The 13,808-nt window shown below is 43.1% G+C and overlaps 1 protein-coding gene across 1 annotated transcript in view; it reads left to right on the forward strand.

Annotated features, from left to right (window-relative positions):
- BIN2 (bridging integrator 2) overlaps nt 1–13,808 on the forward strand; it is a 110,709-nt gene that overhangs the window by 60,464 nt on the left and 36,437 nt on the right. The gene's annotated exons all lie outside the window — the stretch shown is intronic.

Here is a 13,808-nt window from a genome sequence, read left to right on the forward strand (position 1 = left end):
CTCGGGCTGTTTTACCCCTGATTCATGCTAGATTTACCCTGGATGGCTTTGAGGCTGAAGGCAGCAGTAGTGGCTTTCTACTTACACACAACTGCCATACTATATTGCGTTAGGCTCCATCAGAGGAGGAGGATGCTTACCCCAATTGCTAATTTTGGGGGTTGGATTATGTAGCAGATGCTCTCTGTGACGTGTTCAGGGTCTTGGGCAAGGTCTGTGCTTATTCTATCTCCAGAGCTACATTGAACAGGCTGGGTGTTGGACATCATATGAGAGGGCTACAAGCTCAAATTCTTTCATCTGCTACTGGACTTATTTGTGGACTCTCAGGCCGGATGGCCAGAGAAAGCAGCCAAGGTCGAAGCCATAGAACCTGTACCGACCGAAGAATCAGGCTTGGCAGATAGTCTATATAATTTATCGTGTCCAACAAAGACTCGGACAACAGGAGGCCAATCCTGGATCTGAAGACTGTCAGTGAAGCACTGAAAGTGCCCCGATTCTGGATGGAGACCGTACATTTGGTCATAGCTTTGGTGGCACTGGGGGAATTTCTAGCCTCGATGGATTTGACGGAGGCTTACTTGCATATTCCTATTTTTCCAGCTCATAGAAAGTTCCTGAGATTCCATGTCCTGGAGAGACTTTCCAGTTCTTAGCACTCCCATTCAGTCTGGCAACGGCACCTCACACCTCACACCTTGATGGTTTCAGAAGCGCACCTGCACAAAGTAAGGATCCAGGTTCATCCATACTTGGACAATTGGCTGATCAAAGCTTTGTCCAAGGCCGACAGTGAGAAAGCAGTGGTGCAAGTTGTCCAGCTGGATCATCAATTTTTTGGAAGAGCCACCTGGAGCAGACACATTCCCTAGAGTATTTGAGGATCTGCTTCAACATGGTAAAAAGCTGTGTTTTTCTTCCAGAGCCATGCAAACTGAATCCAAAGTTATGGAGATCCTGGCAATACCAGCTCCTACGGCTTGGCACTATGTACAGGTGCTGGGGTCGATGGTAGCAACCATAGAGGTTCCTTGGGCGAAAGCTCATCTATGCTATTATCCCGCTCATTTCCACAGATAGATTTTCTCCAGATGCCACTGACCTGGATGGCAGAGGAATGCCAAAGTTTGCATTGGTGGATCCAGCTGGAGTTGTTGTTTAAAGGCTTGCCTCTCCACATGTTGTCTTGTATGAGCCTGATAACAGATGCCAGTCTTTATGGCTGGGAGTCATTGTGAGTGTCATCCAGTTCCTCTCAGAGGAAATTAACCATCAACAGATTAAGACTGTGAGCCATTCATCTAGCACTGCAGTCATTGGAGAATATTGTGGAAGGCAAAGTGGTCAGGGTTCTCTCGGACAGTGCCACAGCTGTGGCATATGTCAATAGCCAGGGAGGCACCAAGAGTGCTCCATTGAGACTGGAGGTCCAGTTGTTGTTTCACTGGGCAGAAGTCCACCTACAGGCTCTTTCAGCAGCACATGTAGCACGAGTGAATAATGTGCAGGCCAAATATCTCAGCCGGCAGACCCTAGACCCAGGGGAGTGGTCTTTGTCCCAGAAGGTCTTTGACAGCATTGTAAGGTGCTGGTGGCATCTGACGTGTGATTTAATGGCATCAGCAGTCAAAAAAAAAAAAGTCTCTATTCTTCAGTGAAAGATTCAAGCCTGAAAGTGCCAGCATGGACACTCTAGTACAACCTTAGCCAGAGAAAAGGCTGTTGTACATGTATCCCTAAGAATAGCAGCTCAACCAGGCTTGGTAATCCTGGTTGCTCTAGATTGGCCACATCGACTGTTGTACTTGGATCTGGTTCAGCTGCAGAGGGTGAAGTATCTCAAAGTGCCACTTCTTCCAACTATTCTCTTGCAGGGTCTAATTGCCCTGAGGGATCCGGAATGCTTTCAGCTTATGGCATGGAACTTGAGCGCATGGCCTAAGCACAGAAGGGCTACTTGGAGGTGGTCAAAGCTACCCTCCTAAGATCTAAGAAACCAGTGACTGTCGCAACCTGTGCTAAGGCTTAGAAAATGTCTCAGCACTGGTGTGCTAAGCAGAATGTGGAGCCTTTTAAGGTTCCAATATCCATGATCCTAATATTTCATGAGGACAGGCTCAAGAAGAGCCTGGCGGTTGGTTCCATCAAAGTGCAAGTGGCATGTTTCTTGTCTCTTAGGGCTAAAAATTCAACACGATGGTGTTTAGAAGTCCTTTGACAAGGCACAGGCAGCAGGAGACTACATTAATACTACCTTCAGCAGAGAATAGATGCTACCTAATCTACAGTTTCTACCCTGTGAACCACTTATAGATGTTATCAGATTTTTGATACTGGTTATGTTCACTATTTTGTATATTGGTAATCGTTGGTAGCACGAGTGGGCACTGTTATGCCAATACAAAGGAAGGCAGAGCCCTAGGTGCGTCATTCACATGACCTTAAGCCTATCTTCCTTATTTAGGGAGATGACTTGCGGATATCTATGGGGGGGTGTAGACGGGAAGGGAAATACCGTAAATAAGGAACAGCAGAACTCCTGGGATTTGGGCTATCTTTCTGTTGTGGGTTGGCTTTGGTAGGAAATTTTGAAACTATCTTTGGACTTCTGTGTGACTGTGAATAAGAATGGGTGTCAGCGAAGTCAGATGATGAATACCCCGGAGAGGGGCTGGGCACCCAGGGGTATGGCAATATGTGTCAACTGTTTAGAAGATTAACCCTTGGGGTTCCTGGGTGACAGACCATGCCATATAATATCTTGGAATGTTTCAGGTATTACCCAACTAAAACACCATCAAGTAGATTTAGCTTGTTTACAAGAAACAAGACTGACAGATGATGAACACAAAAAGCTACGTAAAAGCTGGGTGGGTGAGCTACTCCATACATCATCCCCAAACAAGAAAGCAGGAGTCACTCTTATTGGTGCATAAGGGTTTACAGTGCGCCCTTTCTGCAGTACAATGAGACGCTTAGGGCAGATACCTTTTGGCCCATATTAGTTTACAGGGCAAAGAATTTTGCTTATTAATAGTTTATGGCCCTAATGTTTACTCACACCAATTTTTCCAGCATTTGGTTCAGCTAGGACTGAAGGAGACTTCAATACCACTTATTGTGGCGGGCAATCTTAATCAGATTTTAAATCCAACCCTTGATAGATCTAAATCTATCTACTCTCAAAATCTATCTAAATCTATCTACTCTCAAAATCAGGGTACCAGTTCCCCCATCTGGTGGTAAGAGGGGTCAAAAGAGACTACGAGGATAAAATAGCCAAGGAGGCAAAAAACTTCAAGCCATTCTTTTGATATATTAAGGGGAAACGACCCACGAAGGAAGCGGTGTGGCCATTGGATGACCATGGAATAAAGGGAGTGCTAAAGGAGGACAAAGCCATCGCCAACAAACTGAACACATTTTTTGCATCTGTATTTACTAAAGAAGATATACACAACATACCGGAAGCCGACAGGCTTTACGCAGGAAACGAAGACGGGAAACTGACTGGGTTGACGGTCAGTCTAGAAGAGGTATGCAGGCAGTTTGATAGGCTTAAAAATGATAAATCCCCTGCATCGGATGGCATCCATCTGTGGGTAATCAAGGAACTGAAAGGGGTTATAGCTGAACTGCTCGGGAAGGATTCCAGAAGACTGGAAAGTGGCGAATGTTACACCGATCTTCAAGAAAGGTTTGAGGGGAGATCAGAGAAACTACAGACCGGTGAGTCTGACCTCGGTACTGGGAAAGATGGTAGAGTCGCTGTAGGAATGATGCTGCACACACAAGGCTCAGAGTGGGATGAAGTGATCTAAATGGATGGTCTCTCCCCCTTTTATTGAGAATCATAGCTTCATTAATTACTTAGCTAATGCTCTATAAGGTTATAATTTCATAATGCATTTACAGTGAGGATTAGGCCAATTGTTTACATATTTCATGTGCTTCTCAAAGTTACTATCTCACGTGACATCTGAATACATATAATGGTTAATAATAAAGTGATTCCCAATGTGTACATTTCTGATATGTCTTAAATCTTACTATATGCATCAAAACCTCCAAAATAATCCAGATAAATAAATATTGCACTCTCCTTGGACGCCTCAGCCCCACCACTCCTCCGCTATGTTAACTTGAAACTGCATTAAATCTTACTATAGCATGTGACAGACCAAAGTTTATAATGCATACTTCTTAAGCTCTCTTGATTAGCCTTATAGCCTTAAGTCAAGGCCTGCTCAGGCAAAGTCTGATTGTTGCCCATATAAAGGATGCTTAAACAAGATAAGGAATAAGGGTAAATGTGTGTCAGGTTAATATGTGACAGTAAGGGAGGAGAAATGTCTCAGCATCTTGTCCTTGCTTAGAATGTATATGTGGCAGGAGGGAAAGGGAATGAGAAACAGGGCCTCAGATCCATACACAGGCCTAGATCCGTACACAGGGCCTAGGTCAGTGTGCCGACCTGGCCTGGTTCAGAACTGCCTGTGTGCTGACCTTGCCTGTGTTCTGATGCCCTGGATCAGAACTTATCAGACCTCCATCCCTACAAGTCGCTGATAAAGGACCGCATCAATGACCACCTTGACAGACACAATCTGATGAGGACCAGCCAGCACGGCTTCAGCAAAGGAAGATCTTGCTTGACGAACTTGCTGCACTTCTTCGAGGGAGTTAACAGGCAGATAGACAAGGGTGACCCGATCAACATTGTATATCTGGATATTTTCAGAAGGCATTCGACAAGGTCCCGCATGAACAACTACTTCGAAAAATTGCGAGCCAAGGAATTGAGGGTGAAATATTCACGTTGATTAAAAACTGATTGGCAGATAGGAAACCGAGAGTAGGGGTAAATGGACAATACTCGGACTGGAAAAGCGTCATGAGTGGAGTGCTGCAGGGTTCGGTGCTTGGACCTGTGCTTTTCAACGTATTTATAAACGACCTGGAAATTGTTACAACCAGCGAGGTGATAAAATTTGCGGATGATACAAAGTTATTCAGAGCAGTGAAAACACAGAAGGATTGCAAAGACCTGCAACGTGACATAAACACGCTCGAGAAATGGGCCACAACCTGGCAAATGAGATATAACGTGGATAAGTGTAAGGTGAGGTGATGCATGTTGGTAACAAATCTTATACATGAATACAGGATGTCTGCTGCGGTACTTGGAGAAACCCCCCCAGGAAAGAGACTTGGTAGTACTGGTTGACAAGTCGATGAAGCCGTCCGCATAATGCACAGCAGCAGCAGCGAATAGGGCAAACAGAATGCTAGGAATGATTAAGAAGGGGATCACAAACAGATCGGAGAAGGTTATCATGGCGCTGTACTGGGTCATGGTATGCCCCTCACCTGGAATATTGCATCCAGCACTGGTCGCCATACTTGAAGAAGGACACAGTACTACTCAAAAGGGTCCAGAGAAGAGTGACCAAAATAGTTAAGGGGCTGGAGGAGTTGTCGTACAGTGAGAGATTAGAGAAACTGGGCCTCTTCTCCCTTGAAAAGAGGAGACTGAGAGGGGACATGATCAAAAACATTCAAGATAATGAAGGGAATAGACTTAGTAGATAAAGACAGGTTGTTCACCCTCTCCAAGGTAGGGAGAACAAGATGGCACTCTCTAAAGTTAAAAGGGGATAGATTCCGTACAAACGTAAGGAAGTTCTTCTTCACCCAGAGAGTGATGGAAAACTGGAACGCTCTTCCAGAGGCTGTTATAGGGGAAAACACCCTCCAGGGATTCAAGACAAAGTTAGACAAGTTCCTGCCGAACTAGAACGTATGCCGGTAAGGCTAGACTTAGTTAGGGCACTGGTCTTTGACCTAAGGGCCATCATGGGAGCGGATTGCTGGACACGATGGACCACTGGTTTGACCCAGCAGCAGCAATTCTTATGTCCTTTTCTACCTGACTTTCCCTCTAATCAGGTCTATAGAACATTTTTAAATTGGGCCAAATTATCTCTTCTCACACTAGGACAGATCTAGGATGGGGATCGGATTATCTCTTTTCCAGGAGCTGGTGCAGGAGTATGGTCTCTCTGGAAGGGATCTGTTTTCATTACCACCAGCTTTGAGACTTCTTGCTATCTTCAGGGCATGAGGAGTTGGTGTTGAGGGGAAACCTATTTTGAACAAGCTTTATATAAGGCTGTACAGCGAGGAGGCTTGGATAGATTGTAACTTTGGGCAGTGGAAGCAATTTGCAAGGTGTTGGGGCAATTGCAGGGAAGGTAGGTTTGGGGGATGAAGATAGTTTGTGTAGGGGTAGTTGCAGGGCAATATTTTTGGGGAATGGGGCAGTTAATGGAGTGGTGGTACGATTACAGAGGTATAGTGTGGGGGGGGCAGTTTGCAGGTCATGGAGCCATTGCAGAGGGAAAGTTTTGCTGTTGGGGTAGTTTGCAGGATGAGGGCATTTTGCGGGGGGTAGTTTATGTGGGTGGGGTGGTTAAGGGCTATTTCTATACAGTGCCAGAATACTAGCATGTATTTGGCTAGGGTTACTATATGGCTCCAGGAAAACGAGTACGGACTGAAACATCTGGGTTTTATTTCCATTGCTTTTAATGAAAGTTAAACCCAAATATCTCATTCTGTCCTCCATGCTTCCATTGTTTTCAATGAGAATAAAACCTGGATATCACAATCTATCCTCCTTTTTCTGGAGCCATATCATAACCCTATTATGCCAGCTAAGTACTATTCTATAAAATGGTGTCTAAATGGATACACAGGGCATGGGGGGGGGGGCCTCACATGTAAATTTATGTGTTTATTAACAATCTGCGCATGAGCATTTACACCCGCTGTATGACTACTGTGAGTGATTGTGCCTAAAAATATAGACATGTATGAGCATTTGCCCTGCCAAACTGGTATCCTACTGTATAAAGGAGAGCAGACACCAAAGAAAAGACTCCAAATAGGTGCCTTTAAAGAATAGCCCTTTCATGGGCAGGAGATAGGGATACAGTTTGAGGTGGGACATTTCTGTTGGGTAGATTTGGTTATGAGGGCTTTTAGGAGTGGTCAGTTAGCTGCAAAGAAAGGAGTATGTGTGTGGAGTGGGGTAGTTTATGGGGCTGGGAGAGTAGAAAATGGAGAGAGGTAGTTTGGATGGAGGAGTTTCCTAGCTGCTGTCTCACTTTATGCTAAATTTCTATGCTACAGAAGCTGGACCTTGTTCGCACAGAAATGCATTGAGCCCTTTTTATTTATTTTTTTTTTTTTGGGGGGGGGGAGGAGGCTTATCTCTCTGGGAACTTCCATTCCAATGTGGCCCATTATTGAACTCAATGTTTCTTTTTACATGCTCTTCCCACATGCCAAGTTTAATTAATTCTATTAAATTTTCATAGGGCAATGTTGCCCTTAGACAGAGACCTTAGTTGTAACGGGACTGCTTTTCATTGAAAGTAGCATGGAAATTACAGAATTGCTAACTGTATTTGCAGACAGTAGCCAGTTTTGGGTCAACTGACAGTGACAAAATTTCTTTAGTGTCTGTCTCAATCTCAGTCCTTCTACACCAGCATTCTTCAATGCAAGGCGTTAGGGTCAGTGGTTGTGCCCATTCATACACTGATTCTTCCCTATGATTTCCCGTGGTTATCCTCAGAGATGGGGACCATGTCATTCTCTCTGACTAATGGAGGTATGGGAACAGCAAGGCATTTGGTGTAGTGCATTTTGGGAAGATGCTCACTACAAGAGTAACCTCTACTGGTTGACAAACAGTGCAGCTTGAGAGAAACCTTTCCCAGCTCCTGACAAAGAACTGAATTGAAATCATTTAAGAACTTTTAAGTCATTATTCAAAAGCAGCTATGCATTTAGCAGCGGCTTCTACAGTACAAGTCCAAGAATCTGGACTGCTCAGGGATTAGGTCAGTCTGGATTTTGGGATTTTCCATATTCTCAGATAGTACTTTTTTAAAATGAAAATTTAAGGAATAAAGAAGAGATGAACAAGCCAATTTTTGTTGATTTATTCACTAACAAAAACTGAATGCTTTATTTATTAAATTGGGTATATTTGCAGAAAAACATACAAAGAAAGTTAATATACCTCACTGAATTAGACCATATTAGGAGAGCCACAGAAAACATAGGGATTTTACTGTAAAATTTGGTTTTTAATGTTCATTTATTCCTATTTTGTAACATTTACACTTCTCCCTCTGTATTTGCGGTTTCAGCATTCGTGGTTTCGATTATTTGCGTTTTTTAGCTTGCTGGCTCCTCCCCCCAAATTACATCAGTTTGTATAGAGAAATCGCTGATTCCAAGCACTTTCTTCACTGTGCTTTGCCTCTCCTTCAGAAACAGGCCAGGGCTCCCACCATGTTATTCACGGTTTCACCATATTCATGATGGTTTTTAATAGAAAACCGTGAATAACATATGAAAAAAGTTATTCACGGTTTTTCTGTATTCGTGGGTCTGTTAATCCCCTATCACAGCGAATACGGAGGGAGAATAATAATAATAATAATAACTTTATTTTGTATACCGCCATACCCAGAGAGTTCTAGGCGGTTCACAGCAGTTAATAATATTACACACGAGATAACATTAGAATTAACAATTTTTTGGAATATACATGTCGTTGAAGTTCACAGGGAGATACAAGGAGTATACAAGGAATATATAAGGAATATAATACAAGTAATATACAAGGAATATGCGAGTAATATACAAGGAATATAGTACATGGAATATACAAGATTGTACAATAGGTTTTTTTTTGTTTTTTTTGTTTTTGTTATAGGGAAAAAAAACCATACCGGTCAGGGAAGTTAATTGGTTTGGAGGGTACCTTGGGGGGGGGGAAGGTGGAGGTTCAAGAGTAATTGAGGGGGTAGAAGCCGCGAGAGGGAGAGTTAGGGATTCTGTCCGTGGAATAAGTGAGTTTTGAGTTTTTTTCTAAAGTCCAGGTAAGTGGGGGCGTCAAGTATAATTTGGGCAAGCCATGAGTTTAGTTTGGCCGCCTGGAAGGAGAAGTTTTTGTCAACGAATCGTTTGAGAGGACATAGTTTTAGTGAGGGGAAGGCGAACAGATGAATTTTGCGAGAGCTCTTATTGTTGTGATTTAATTTAAAGTGGGGGGTGAGGTAGCTTGGGGATAGACCAAACACCGATTTGAAGCTGAGGCATGCGAATTTGAACAGCACTCTGGATTCAAATGGCAGCCAGTGCAGTTTATGGTAGAAAGGGGTGATATGTTCCCATTTGTTTAGACCAAATATCAGGCGGACGGCAGTGTTCTGGATCAGTTTTAGTCTCCTGGTGATTTTCTTCATGGCGCCTAGGTAAATGATGTTGCAATAATCGAGGATGCTGAGAATGGAGGATTGTACTAGCAGTCGGAATGAGTTGTCATCAAAGTATTTTTTTATGGTGCGGAGTTTCCAGAGTGCCGAGAAGCATTTCCTGACGGTAAGATCAGTGTGCTTCTCAAGGGAGAGGTGTTTGTCTAGGGTGACTCCTAGTATTTTTAGGGTTTGTTCGAGGGGGAAGTCTGATCCATTCACTTGGATTGAGGTATTTTTGAATTTATCATTGGGGGAGGCCAGGAAGAATTTAGTTTTATCAGCGTTTAGTTTTAGTTTATAGGCTAGCATCCAGAGTTCTATCTGTCTGAGTAAGTGTGATATAGAGTCGAGCAGCTCTGGGGTGAAACTGGTTAGTGGAATGATTATTGTGATGTCGTCTGCGTATATGAAGAATTTTAGCTTGAAGCTGTGCAGTAGGTTTCCCAGGGAGACGAGATAGATATTGAATAGGGTGGGGGATAGTGGTGAGCCCTGGGGGACGCCACAAGAGTTGTCCCAGCTGTGGGAGAAGGAGTCGTTCTTGATCACTCTGTAAGATCTATTTTTTTAGAAACCCGTTGAACCAGCTGAGGACCTGTCCGGAGATGCCGATGTGTGCACGACAGTTTAGGAGAATGGTGTGATCAACTAGATCGAAAGCACTGCTTAGATCAAGTTGCAAGATTAGGGCGCTGGAGCCCTGGCTGAAGAGAGAGTGTAGGTGGTCGAGTAGAGAGGCAATGATGGTTTTGGTGCTGTGGCCAGCGCGAAAGCCTGATTGATTGTCGTGTAAGATGTCGAATTTGTCCAGGTATGTGGTGAGTTCGGCATTTACTGCCCCCTCAGTTATTTTGTTGACTAGTGGGATGCTGGCGATAGGTCTGTAATTGGATGGGATGTTGGGAGGTTCTTTTGAGTTTTTTATAATTGGAGTTATCAGGATGTGGCCGTGCTCTGCTGGGAAGTTTCCGGCGGATAGTAGAGCGTTGACCCATGACAGCATGTTGGCTTTGAAGTGGGCTGGGGCAGTTTTCATGAAATTTGGGGGGCAAGTATCCAGTCTGCAGTAAGAGTTGTTGTATTTGTTGTAGTATTTGCTAAAGGATAGCCAGTCTATGGATGTGAAATGGTCCCAACTTAGGTCGGTTCTGGACCCTAGTACACTGTTGGATGTGTTTGCGTCATTGAGGATTGGGAAGTCCCCGTGGGGGTTGGCAGGGGGCGTTATACATGATCTTAATTTTTGTATTTTGGAATTAAAGAAGTCTGCTAGGGTGCTGGCTGTTAAGTTGGAATCCTCCCGGGTGTTCGTGAGTGTCTCGAGGTTGTAGAGGTCGTTGACCAGGTTGAAAAGGTTTCTACTGTTTGTGACGTTTCCTATTTTTTGGGCGTAGAAGTTTTTTCGTTTTTCCTTGGTGAGGTTTTTGTAGCTTTTTACTTTTGATCTCCACACAGCCCTGTGTTCTTGAGTACCAGATTTAGACCATAGTCTTTCTGACTTTCTTAGGTCTCTCTTTAGTAGTAGCAGCTCGGAGTCGAACCATCCCTCAAGATTTGTGTTTCTCATTCTGCGGGTTTTTAAGGGGGCAATTTTGTTTAGAATGAATGTGCTGTCCATAGTCCATGAGGACATGAATTGATCTGTTTCTGCATTCTGAGTAATGATATTCTCATAGTGGGACAAGAATTCTATTGGGTCGATCTTACCTCTGGAAGTGTGGGTTTTATTAGTTCTTGTTTTATTGTTTATGTTGGTTCTTTGCTGGCAGTCAATAGTGAAGTTACATAGTCTGTGGTCGGACCATAGGGAGTCCGACCAGTTATCTTCTATCCAGTGGAGTTTGGGGTTGATTGGTTCTTTAGAGGAGAAAGTCACCAGGTCTAACTGATGACCTTTTTGGTGGGTTTTGGTTGGGGGTGGTATGAAGTAGTCTAATTGAGAGATGAGTGACCAAAAATCCAATATTTCTGGTTGGTCTGTTTGTTCTAGGTGAATGTTGATATCACCACATAGTAAGTTGTATGGGCTTGCTAGTGAGTTGGTTATCAAAAATTCCGTGAAGTCTTCCTTGGCTAGGTTCCATTTTTTTGGTGGGACATAGAACCAAATAGTTGTTAGAGAGGCTGTTAGGGTTTTTGAGGTTAGCAATACTGATAATATCTCTAAGTTGGGTGAAGCTTCAGAGTTAAGAACAGCGCAATTTAAGCGGTCTTGGTTGATTATTGCTAATCCTCCTCCCCTTCCCCAGGTTCTAGCTAGAGTTATAATCTTGAAGCCTGGGGGGAGACAATCTTTGATAATTATGTCGCTATCTGATAGTAGCCAGGTTTCTGTGAGTAGTAAAAAGTCCGGGTTAATTTCGTTCAGCCAAACCTTGATCAAGATGGATTTGTTCCTCATCGATCTTATGTTTAGGTAGTAGCCACGTAGGTTCTGATGGGCAGTGACTTCGTTTGGAAGGTAGTGGGAGTAGGCTAGTTTTTTTAGTGACCGCTGTTTTATAGTGCGGGGCTTGGAAGGAGTGTGGGGGGATGGTAGAGTTGTGGTTGGAAGTAGACCTAGCTTTGGGTGGTCATATGGTTTGTATGGTGGGAATGGAGGGAACTTGGGCTTAGCTTCACGGTGTAAGGTGTAGTGAATTGGTATTGGAGATGGATATCGAGGGTTGGCTGTACAAATTCTGATGCAGATAAGGTATAGTAGGAGCAACAGTGCGCATTGATGGGAGTTTGGTAGAGCCATGGCTCCGATCTTTAAAGGGGGGATCTTGATTATGAGGATGAGGTCAGGGGGTGAAGGAGGATAAAGGGGGAGGTGGGCGAGATTAGGGAGAGGGAGGGTGACAGGAGGAAAAATAGATAAATAAATAAAAAGAAACCCAGTACTTGTCTGGGAATACCTGGCTTGATAGCCACGTATGACTGTCTGGCTAACAGGTCTGTCTAATTATGCAAGTCTTGACGTACTGTTAGACAGGATTCTGGTTGTACAGGTTATACAAGTTGTACAGGTTCTGGTTATACAATACTTGATCGGCTATACAATACTAGAAGTGTACTGTACAAGCTCTAGTACTACTCTCTCTCTCTTTCCCCAAGAGTCCAGATTCTCAGGCAGTCTGGTTTGTAGTTTTAAAGGGTCCAGATTTCTAGCGTCTGGATTTTTGGACTTGTACTGTATATGGATTAAGTATTATATCTCTGAGCTTACAGCAGCACTCTACAGAAGGTATTGCTGAAAATTCATACAGACTGTCCCAGCAATATCCAGAATGTGCTGAGACAGAAGGCGGGGAGTGTGTGGCACAGTGATTAAAGTCGTATGACACAGTTTTATTTGGCATGTCTATGAGAGCTAAGAGCCAAATATCTTCTAATAATAACAAACTTTTAATGATTCTGACAGGAGTTGCCATCCAACAAATAACATATAATTGGAAAGATTGGAAAAGATTGAATTACAGTTTTTGGTGGAATTCAGTGTGCCATTTGTATAAAATGGAAAGAACATTAGCAGTTCAAAAAGGATATTTTAATAAATTCAAGGATGTGTGGGAGCCATTAATAAACTATTGTAATGAATAATTATCATTTTTCCCTGTTTAACATAAAAGTTGATATAGGGTGTGGGGGGTTGATTTTCATTATTATTATTATTTTCATTATTAGATATGAAGGGAAGGATATAATTTATTATATTACGTTATATATATTATCTGATATTAATATGGTGGGGGGATGGGGATAAATCTTATTTAAGGAGATTTTGTGGATTTTCAAGTGATGTATTATTTTAATTGTTGATATTTTCTGTGCACTTGATATAAAATATAAAATGAATAAAGAATTAAAAAAAAAAAAAAAAGCTACAGCCTCAGCACCTTGCGGTTGTGGTTTCAAACCCATGCTGTTCCTTGTGACCCTGGGCAAATCACCTAATCCTCCACACCCCCAATTGCCTCAGGTACATTAGATAGCTTGTGAACCCACAGGGACAGACAGGGGAAAATGCTTAAGTACCTGAATAAATCATTCTGAGCTCCCCTGGGGAGAACAGGATTAAAAAATTGAACAAATAAATAAAAAAGGGTCTGTGCCAAACTACATTGGTAGCCAGCAATATTCAGCAGCTACCCAATACAGCCAAGCAGTCTAATTTAGGATGACAAAAAACTTAGATGTGCAGAAAAAGGCTGAATATTGCCACCTGTCGGTATGGTGTGTATGTGGCACCACTGGCAGAGTGGAGGAATAGGCCTCATGGTTAGTGCAGCAGCCTGACACCCAGGAGACCTGGGTTCAGTTCGCACTGTGGGTCCTTGTGACTCTGTGCAAGTCACATAATCCTCCATTGACCCACGTACAAAACAGATCGTGAACTTACTATGGACAGAGAAAGTACCTGCAATTAATAAATGTAAACTGCTTTGTTTGTATTACAGAAAATCAGTATATCAAATCCATGTT

This window comes from Geotrypetes seraphini, chromosome 3 (genome assembly GCF_902459505.1).
Source record: "Geotrypetes seraphini chromosome 3, aGeoSer1.1, whole genome shotgun sequence".
Taxonomy (NCBI): Eukaryota; Metazoa; Chordata; class Amphibia; order Gymnophiona; family Dermophiidae; genus Geotrypetes; species Geotrypetes seraphini.